Raw genomic sequence first — 10,216 nt, 5'->3', positions numbered from 1 at the left:
GAGACAGGCTTCTGAGAACACTTTTGAATAAAGAGGAGCGAAGTACTCAGGGGCAAAGGCACAGAGATGGAAGGAAGATAAGCGTGGTGCATGCAAACTGTATTTACTTGGATTTTATAACCTAGATGGGAACACGCTTCGTAGACATGCCTCCTCAAGAGTTAAATGTTACTATCTGCAGATTCACTGCTATATGAAAACCTTTCTGTGGTTGCCAGAATCCTGATTTGCATGCAAGACAGGAACTAATAATTAGAGTCAACCTAATAAGGATATTGCAGAGATGAGCTAGGTATTCAAGGGGTAGAGGAGGGACTAAAAGATGATGGAAAATATTTTCACTGCTACCTTAGAAAAGTGAAATGAGCAAATATAATTCGAGTCTCAAAAAAAGGGAAATAGGCAGAAAAATAATGATTAAAAATTTCAAACTTGTGAAAACATTTCAACCCATAGATTCAGAAATTATAACAAATTTCATGCAAAATAAGTATAATAACAGCCATATCAGGACACGTTGTGGTCGAAATGTTGAAAACCAAACATCAGTGTGATGATTACTGTTGACTTGACAGATGACACAGCACAGGCCAGAAATCAATGGAAGGACATGTTTAAAGTGCTACTGGGAAAGGAAAAAGGAGGTTGACCTAGAATTCTCTAACTGCAAGAAATACCTGTCAAAACTGAAGGTTAAAATAGAGAAGATGAGGAGCCTTCCTACCTGCCCAGCAGCAGAAGGGTGGATAAACAAAATATGGTGATACACAGAATGGAGGTTTCCTCAGCTGCAAAGAATGGAAAGATGCTTTCAGGCGATGGATGGAACTGGAGGGCATCATGTTAAGTGCAACAAGCCAGATAGGACATGTCTTCTCACACATGCAGAATCCAGATTGGCGCATACGTATATGACTTTGTTGTTGCTGATCTTACTTTTTTACAGGTTAACTATGGCTGGAAGCACAAATAAAACTTTGCATTTCGAGGCTGCAGTCTCTGCCGAGGTAAGATTGTAACAACAGTAGGACACGGCAGGAGTCTGCTCAGCAGAGGGTCCTAGCTGAGGGTTTTCTGTGGAGAGAGGGTAACAGGCTGGGGTAAGTTATGGATGTGGTGGCAATTACTACAGCAACCGTTAAAAATGAAGATTGAGCCTTTTTGCTCGTCGACCGTCAGTGAGGCAACATGGGTCACCAGCAGCTCTACTGGAGTCACCCGCGTAAGTTCGGCCAGGGATCCCGCTCCTGCTGCATCTGCTCAAACCGCCACGGTCTGATCCGGAAATACTGGCTGAACAAGTGCCGCCAGTGTTTCCGGCAGTGCGCAAAAGACATCGGCTTCATTAAGTTGGACTAAGTGATCTTCAGTGGATTCTTCAAGACTCTACCCAGTGAAACAGATCAATGCCAGTCTTTGTACATAAGAATTAAAAAAAAGTGAAGACCGTCAAAAAAAAAAAAAAAAGAAAATTGAGGCATAAATTAGAAAGTCAATAGAGAGAGAAAATGGAATACTAAAGCCCCCAAAATTTAATCCAAATAAGTAAGTAAGTAAGTAAATAAATAAATAAATAGAAGAATGAGAAACAACAAGAAAAACAGACAGGATAAATGGAATTTATATAGAAAATAATCCCCAGAGCCAAGCATAATGGTTCCTGAGGGGACTGTCTTCCTGTGGGAAAAGTCCTAACAAATACTGTTAAACCCACTAAATCACATAATCACAGTTCCACACAGACTCAATAGTCATATATATGATAATGTATACTGATTAAATTAGTCCAAATGGGTTATTAATAATTTCCATTTACTATCTTGTACTCAAGAGAAAATTTTAGGATGTTTTTACCCAACAGTTTCAGCAAGAGGCTTGGAGGCTCTGCCTCGCCACACGAGACACATCTTTAAGCCCATGCATCCCTTCCCGAGTCATGGAAGGGATCCAGTTCTGAGTGGAATTTGACTGCTTGAGAAGGGGATCTCGGGTTCTGTCACTTACTTACGCCCGCTTGTGGTTGGTTTCTGCCCTTGTCTTCTGAAGGGCGAGGGGGACAACTTAAACACCGGGGGCCAGACAGAGCTGCAGGTCCCTTACAAGAACGCTGAGTCATCCAAACATCACAACCGAAAGTAGGGTACAAATTCCTCAATGAGTGTGGGAGAGCGATTTGAAGGGGAACAGACGGTCCTGCAGACACAAGTAGAGTTTTGTGATTGGGTAGAGTCCCGGGAGACACCACAGGAAGAGTCATATGGAAGGGGGCAGTGGGACAGTGACACCAGGAGAGACCCTGAGGAGCATGGTTGAGTCTGTTCATTTGGATGTGTGTTTGCACAGATTGAGAAATTATCCATTTCCTTGGGCTGTGCTAAGTGGAACACCCTAAGTTATTATATTCTTGACAACAGAACAAGACACTTGTCACCAGCTGCTCCAAAAAGGATGGCAGCACCCCATGGGGCAGGCTTCTCCAGTCCTGGGGCATCCATCTTAGGGCAATTACCTGCAGAACGCAGCTGGTGGGCTCTGAGTCTCCTTGTGTGGAGATGGAGACTTTCTTTAGAAACTGTCTCAAGGTGTTTCTGTTGCTGCTGCTGGAACGGGAACATGGGCAACTCAGCCTCTACGTGGCTGTTTTTCTCCATCTATAAACCGTGGAACTTGATATTTACAATATGCCCAGCTGATGGGGAGTCTCATAAAATAAAGTAATTATGAAGACTTTTATGTTATGTGTGTGATAAAATAAAATTGACTCCATTTCTCCAGCCTTTAAAACAACACACAGTGAAGTCAATGCACCATTTTACAATGATGAATGCAACCTAATTTAAATACCAACCTTAGTCACTTGTAAAATTGAAAAGAAAAAATAATATCCAGGACTTACCCTCTTTGACTTAATTGAAAACAAATACACTGTTTTCTTGTTCCCTAATGAGCTCTTGATAGTCACATGAGCCAAGCTATACTTACATCAAAAATGCAATTATTATAGACCCTATATTATAGGCCCTAGAGATGATTTTTAAAAAAATCTTCCTTGTTGATATTTCTGAAGAGGCATTAAATTCAAAGGATAGATTCTCAACCATCTGTTTGCAATACGAGTTTTCGTCTTTTCTAGTAGAATTCAGGCCATAGCAGTCAGATGACAGAAAAAAAAAAACCCTCAAATCTGATTTTGCCCCCCTGAGGTGTAAATGGCAGTTGTGGGACTTGCTGGAGGCAGTGTCCAAGTGGCAGGAGGGTCCCCATGTCCACTGTCCTTCCTGTTGTCTCAGACCAGAAGCCAATCAAGCAGGCAATGGCAAAACCAGTTATGTGATTATTTCCTGAGCCTAGCGCTTGCTTGAGAGCTATATCCTACTTTTAAATGTGGCCAGCTTCCAAAGCCTCTGAGCAACATTAAAACAAACACACCCACAGATACAGCTTAGCAGCAATCCCAGGGCTCCCACTCACCAGAAACACAGAGCAATCAGACCGTAGCTGACTGTGTGGCTCAGGCCTTCAAAGAAAGAGATGAGCAAAGCATTTGAGGTCAAGAAACCCAAGGCTATGTAATAATTTGCTCCTAGGTTTTCCACCATGGTTCTGATTTTTAAAGACGTGGGGATTCCCCATTGCCTGTAGCTCATTAATCATAGTAGCTTTTGATTATGAAAAGTGCAGTTCTGAAGATAGGACTCCAGGACTTGGCAGGGAGATTCTATGCCTGTCCTTTGAATGTGCCAGAACCCTCTGAACCCTGCCAACTCTGATTGCACTTAGCATTAATTGAAGATGCTGAAGAATATCAGCCTTTCTGAGTTTAGCCACCTGGAGCAGATTAAAACCTTTGTCCTGCTGGTAAAGTGGTCCAGGGATTGGGAATACAGGGCTGTTTTAATCTTTTCCAAGTCAGGCTGTTTAGAAATATCCATACATCAAATGTTCACGGGTCTCATACACTTTCCTTCTCAGGGGAGAATTCAATTACTAGTAACACGAAGTGGGATTAACTTGTCGTGGTGAGCCATCTGGAGAAGAGGGCCCACCACCCCTGGAAATATGCAGAGATTGGCCACTGTGCTTGGGAAGTTGCTGACAGCACTCCAAGCTGCAAGTGATGTTTTTTCTGAGAGACATTTCAGTTAACCTGGTGAAAATAAAACACTACTAGAGTGGATTCTAGGCTCCCTGTGTGCTCCAGTTCTCCTGGGCTACAGGGCTGTCTCAAAGACCACCTTGAAGATCTTTTAAAAACAAAGAACCACCAAGAGAAGCCTGAGGCTGTACTACAAACATTACCAGAAAGGTTGGTGAGTCTGCAAATAGGCAGAGACTAATACGGACATTACTGAGTTGGTATTCAGCTTTAGAGATTATTCTGGAGTGCTGGTTCCCTTGAAGAGTAAAGAAAAGAAAAAAAAAAGGAAAGGAAAGAAAACAAAAGAAAAGAAAAGACAAACAAAAAATCCCCCAAAAAACAAAACAAAAAACTAGAATACTCCATAGGCTAAGACAGGAGGATTCAAACTCAAAGTCTGCCTGGGCTGTAGTGCTACAACCTACCTTAAAGGGAAAAAAAGGAAAGAAAAAAATTTAAATTAACTTTAGAAAGCAGAAGTCAAATGAATGGCTTTACAGTTCAATGGAAAAAACCAAAACAAGTAGCCGAGTTCAAGGGGCAGATATGATGTAACCCAGCAGATCAAAAGTCAAGCCAGTGTACCCTGGAAAGAGTCAAGTTCTCCCAAAATGTAGACAGCCTTCAGAGGCATTAAGATGACAGTCCTCTGGAGGAAAAGCTAACCTATACCACAAAAGCAATTGACAGTTCAGTTGAGAAAGCACCATGATGGAGAACAGGCAGATTGATTAGAAATAATGTTTTATTTAAAATTAGCTTTGTTAACTCTTTAATGTCTTTACAATTAAAATCGCCAACAACCTATCTAAAATGCATCTTCCTTAATTTGCAAATAAATTGCTATACATTCAAACAATACTTAGATCTCCAAATTGTGATGTTGTAGGAGGAGGTTGCTTGTCGGTTCCTGGCCACCCAGCTAGCTTAGACCCGAAATAATCACACAGAAACTGTATTAACTAAATCACTGCTTGGCCCATTAACTCTTACTTCTTATTGGTTAATTCTTATATCTTAGTTTAACCCATTTCTATTAACCTGTATATCACCATGAGGTCATGGCCTACCAGCAAAGCTTCAGTACCCCTATCTCTAGCGGCAGCTCAATGGCTTCTCTCCGACTCTGCCTTTCTTTCTCCCAGCATTCAGTTCTGTCTTTCTTGCCTATCTAACTCTGCCCTGCTATAGTGCAAAGCAGTTTCTTTGTTCATTAACCAATAAAATCAACACATAGACAAAAGGACTTCCCACACCATTATGATACATAACCACATTGATTTTGAACAATACATAAGGCTTGTAGGCACAGTTGAGGGGGCTAACATAAAGTGGATGTGAGAACTCAGTAAATCCCATCCCAAAAATATATCAGCAAACTAAATATAAAAATGTGTAAAATCAATCCATATATAATGCCCCAAAAATGTGGATCTGAAGACTGAGTAGGAGTTTAACAGCAGCAGAAAATCTAGATTTGACACAAGCAAGGGTTACCTGAAAGGAGGGAACCTCAACTGAAAAAAAATGCCCTATAAGTTCCAGCTGCAGGGCATTTCCTTAATTAGTGATTGATAGGGAAGGGTCAGCCCATGGTGGATGGTGTCATCTCTCAGCTGGTGGTCCTGGATTTGGTCAGAAAGAAGCTGAGCAAGCTACAGGGAGCAGGACAGTAAACTGTAGCCCTCCATGTTGTCTGTTTCAGTTCCTGTGTCCAGGCGCGCCTGCCTTGCTTGAGTGCCTGCCCACACTGTTTTTGGCAATGAACTACTGTATGGAGTTATGAGGAGAATAAACCCTTTGCTCCCCGAGTTGCTTTGGGTCATGGTGCTTCTTCACAGCAATGGTAGCCTTAACTAAGACAATATTCATTCAGGACAAAACCTCTAAATTCTTTTCTATCAGCTTTTACAGTCAACCTGACACAAACTAGTGTTACCTAGGAAGGGGGAACCTTAGTAAAGGAATTGCCTAGGTCAGGCTGGCCCAGAGGCATGTCTGTGGGGAATTAGCTGAATTATTTCTTGGAACTATTCCTCAGGCAGGTGTTCCTGAGCTAGCTAGTGATGAGGAGAAGCAAGCCAGTAAGTAGTGTTCCTTTGTGGTTTCTGCTGCAGTCCTGTGTGCACGCTCCTGCCTTGGTGTCCCTAGATGGTGGATTGGAGCCTATAGACTCAACAAACCTTTTCCTCCCCAAAGTTGCTTGTGGTCATGGTGTTTATCACATCAACAAAAAGCAAACTAGGGTTCCTAGCAAGAAATTAATTCTCAAAACTGTATAGCAGGGCTGGGAAGACAGTTCATGAAAACATGAGCCCCGGGGTCCAACCCCAGAATTGACATGAAAAACCTGCAGGAGCCAGGGAGGGAGAGACGAGAGGATCCCAGGACAGTCACCTAGTGTCATTTGTAAGCCTCAGGTCAATGAAAGATCCTATCTCTAAAAACAAGGTGGGTGATACCCAAGGAATTAGGACACTTGAAGTTAACTCCAGCCATGCTTACCTATGCTTCTATGTCACCAGTTGGGATCAGAAGGTCTTAAGTTCCAGGTCAGCTTATGGTACACAGTAAGATCCTATGGGAGGCAGAGATATGCAGATCTCTGGGTTTGAGGTCAGCCTGCTCTACAGAGTGAGTTATGGGACAGCCAGGGCTATACAAAGAAACCCTGTCTCAAAAAAACAAACCCAACCAACCAGCTAAACAAACACCAACCCTAAAGGCTTGGGTTAAAGCCCAGTAGCTGCCTAGCGTGGGCTTCATCTCTAATATTTAAAAAGAAGAGCAGGGTGGTGGGAAGCCCTACAACAAATACATGAGCTAGGGAGTTGTTAAAAGTATTTCTTTCCTGTCGGGTACAAAAGAAAGGGAGCCTGTCTATCACGATTTCTAGTCAACATTTCTTGCATGTCCATACCAGTACAGTAAGAAATTAAAGGCAATGGACAGGAAAGGAAATAAGGTTATGTGATAGATAATAAGATTGTTTTTATAGAAAATTGAAGAAATGCTTTAAGACAAACTGTTGCGTGTTAAGGAGAGAGTTTGGTGAGACTATCGGGGAAAATCCCAATATGCTTCAGTTACATATAAACAACAGATGATAAATTGGAAAACATAAGTTAACTCACACAACAACAACACAACTTACAAGGCTTTTAGCAATAAACTTTCCAATAAACTTAACAAAAGTGTTCTGAATCCTTTCTGGCTAATAACTGAAATATAGCAAACACATAAATGAGTGGGAAACTACAGGAGTCCATTCTGCATTAACTTATTATTTTGATGATTAAAAATTATTTAAAGCAGCAATGATCTCTACCTTAATATCAAAATTCAGTGCAATTTCAGACAATATCTCAAGTTACTTTATGTTACAAAATTTTACATGGTAAATGACTTTATACTTAACTTTATAAATCAAGAACTATTAAGTTTTGAAAAAGTAAGAATCATGTTTATCAAATACTAAGGATTAAAATAAAATTATAGGACTGAAACAATGTACAACAAGACAATAAAACAGAAAAGGCAGTTTAATGGATGGTTAATAAATGAATGTGTAGTAAAGGGTTCTAAAAACATGGCCTCCAAATAGAAAAAGGCAAAATCATTTCCTATCACACTCTACATATGGAAATCAATTTTCTGTAGAATAAAGTTTTAACTACTGAATACAAAATAAGAGAAACCCATTATTATATTAATACTCATTGAAATAGACTTGAAAATCCATAGATACAAAAATTTTAAATAAAATGTTGAGTTAGAAAAGTAAGTTGGAGTTCATTGGTGGTGCATCTTCTTTAATCCCATCACTCGAGAGTCGGAGGCAGGCAGATCTCTGTGAGTTTGAGGCCAGCCTGGTCTACAGAGTAAGTGCCAGGACAGCCAGGGCCACACAGAGAAATCCTGTCTTGAATAACCAACCAACCAATCAAACAAACAAACAAAAAAGTAAGTTGGGGCTAGAAAGATAGCTCACTGGACAAAACAGTCACTGCACACGTGTGCAGAGCTGAATTTGATCCCTAGTAATCATGTTAAAAATCTGGGCATTGTGGCCCATGCTTCTAATCCCAGCACTGAGGAGGTGTATACAGGAGGCCCTCCTGAGGGCTCTCTGGCCTGCCACCCTATCCCAAAGAGCAAGCCCTTGTTTTACAACACAGAGAGGACAGCCCTTGAGAAGCAGCATCTTCAGTTGGTCCTGGACCTCACATATGGCTACATCTGCAGGCACACCCCTCCCCTAACAAAGAAACCCAAACTAAAACTAGACATAGCAACACACTCTTACAATCCCAGAAGCAGAGAAAGGAGGATGCTTCAAGCTTGAGATCAGTCTGGTCTACACAGCGAGTTCCAGGCAAGTCAGGGATGCATAGTGAAACTCTGTTTTAACAAACCAAAGAGAAAAGGGTGGGTAGGGGAGGGAAAGGAAAATTAAGTTGAAAAATGACACACAGTATATACAAGGATGAATGAATATGATATCATGGCATAAAAATTATAAAGCTATCCATCAATGAACCCAACACCTTACAAATTCAAACACCTACACAGAAGATCACTGAGTCCTCTTAATTCTGTTAATAATTGGGGAAATAAACATTAAAAATCAATGAGATCCCAGCATATTGGCAAAAGGTATTGTTTGTTATGTGTATCACAGGACTCTCTGTTTATTATCCTATTGATTTTCCAGTTTGGGATGAGTACTTTTTTGTACTTTATTGGGCATTCATGTATGACTGATGTACGTATGTGCAAAATGCCTTAACATGACCTTAATCTTCAGCATTTCAGCTCTTTGTTCACCAGAGAGCATATTGTTCCATTTGTTATCAAAAGTTGTAAAATAACAACCATCAGGGAATTTAAAATCATTTGAATGTCTACTTCCTCTCCTCACTGGCATCATATTTCCAGACGACTGATCCAAGCTCAAAGACTGACTTGCGCAGAAGGAAATAGCTGAAAACAGAATCCAATGCGTGTGTCATGCTTTTCTACCGAGCCGTTTGTTCAAATCTTTCACAGAGACCATCAGAGGTGCCCCAGGAGGTGAGTTTCTAGGAAATCTCTAGGTTGCAATGAGAGCAAACTGACCATCAATATTGAGTTGTGGTCAGATGAAAGCACACTATGTTTCTTGAGGAGGAGAAGGGCTCAGAGCGGAGCCGTCTCATCATTGCTTCACAAATAGCTTTTTTATTTTTATTTGTTTGTTTATTTTGTTTCTTGGTTTTTTGAGGCAGGATTTGTCTGTGTAATAGCCCTAGCTATTCTGTAGACCAGGCTGACCTCGAACTCACAGAGATCCACCTGCCTCTGCCTCCCGAGAGCTGGGATTAAAAGCAGGAACCGCCATAACACCACCACCCGGCCCGAACAGTTTCAAGTAGAGAAAAGTCTGCTGACTTTTGATCTGCTATCCCACTTTGGCAGTCAATCCATTTTATTCCTTTGTGGATTTAATTATCATTTTGGTGGACACTTCATCTTATTCTTTTAGGGGCTTAGTTAGCATTAATTTTTTTTTTCCTTGTGGACATCGTTTGTAGAGCGATGTGTGAGATACACAGAGAGCTGACCTTGGAGAGCTTGACCTTTAGTGATTCTCACAACCACACCCAGGCACCAGCAAAGTAGTCTATCATCCTCAGGGAAACACAAACCATCACAGTTTAAACAAAACATGGATTTGTTTGCCTCTTATACAGTGGGAAATTTTAATGCACACGGCTCAGTCCGTGACACCCAGACTCCGTGCATACCAGAAAATGGTTAGTGCTCCAGCCATTACAACTATTTCCCAAGCAGGAAGAAAAGGAAAGGCAGAGATAGCTGGTTCAGAGCCAGCTGCTGTCTAACTGGCTCTCCTGGCCGCCTCCCAGGAGTAGTGCTTCTGTCCTTTTCCAGAGACCTGTCACGTGGTCACCGTGAGCAAGAGAGTGAGCACGAAAGTGAGCTCACTGTCATTCTCAGCAGAACTAAAGGATCTGTTTGTAAATAAAGCAGGAGAAACATGGCTGGTCAGGCATTTAAGAGTCTAAGCCATCTAGTACT

General features: G+C 41.3%; 1 pseudogene; it reads left to right on the top strand.

Annotated features, from left to right (window-relative positions):
- Nucleotides 1-1,178: 1,178 nt before the first annotated feature.
- On the top strand, nt 1,179-1,460 carry LOC146891907 (small ribosomal subunit protein uS14 pseudogene; annotated as a pseudogene).
- Nucleotides 1,461-10,216: the final 8,756 nt, after the last annotated feature.

The sequence above is a fragment of the Myodes glareolus genome, chromosome 14, assembly GCF_982192425.1.
Source record: "Myodes glareolus chromosome 14, mMyoGla1.1, whole genome shotgun sequence".
NCBI lineage: Eukaryota > Metazoa > Chordata > Mammalia > Rodentia > Cricetidae > Myodes > Myodes glareolus.
Note: the sequence above shows the minus strand (reverse complement) of the source record. Positions and strands in the feature narration are given on the sequence as shown.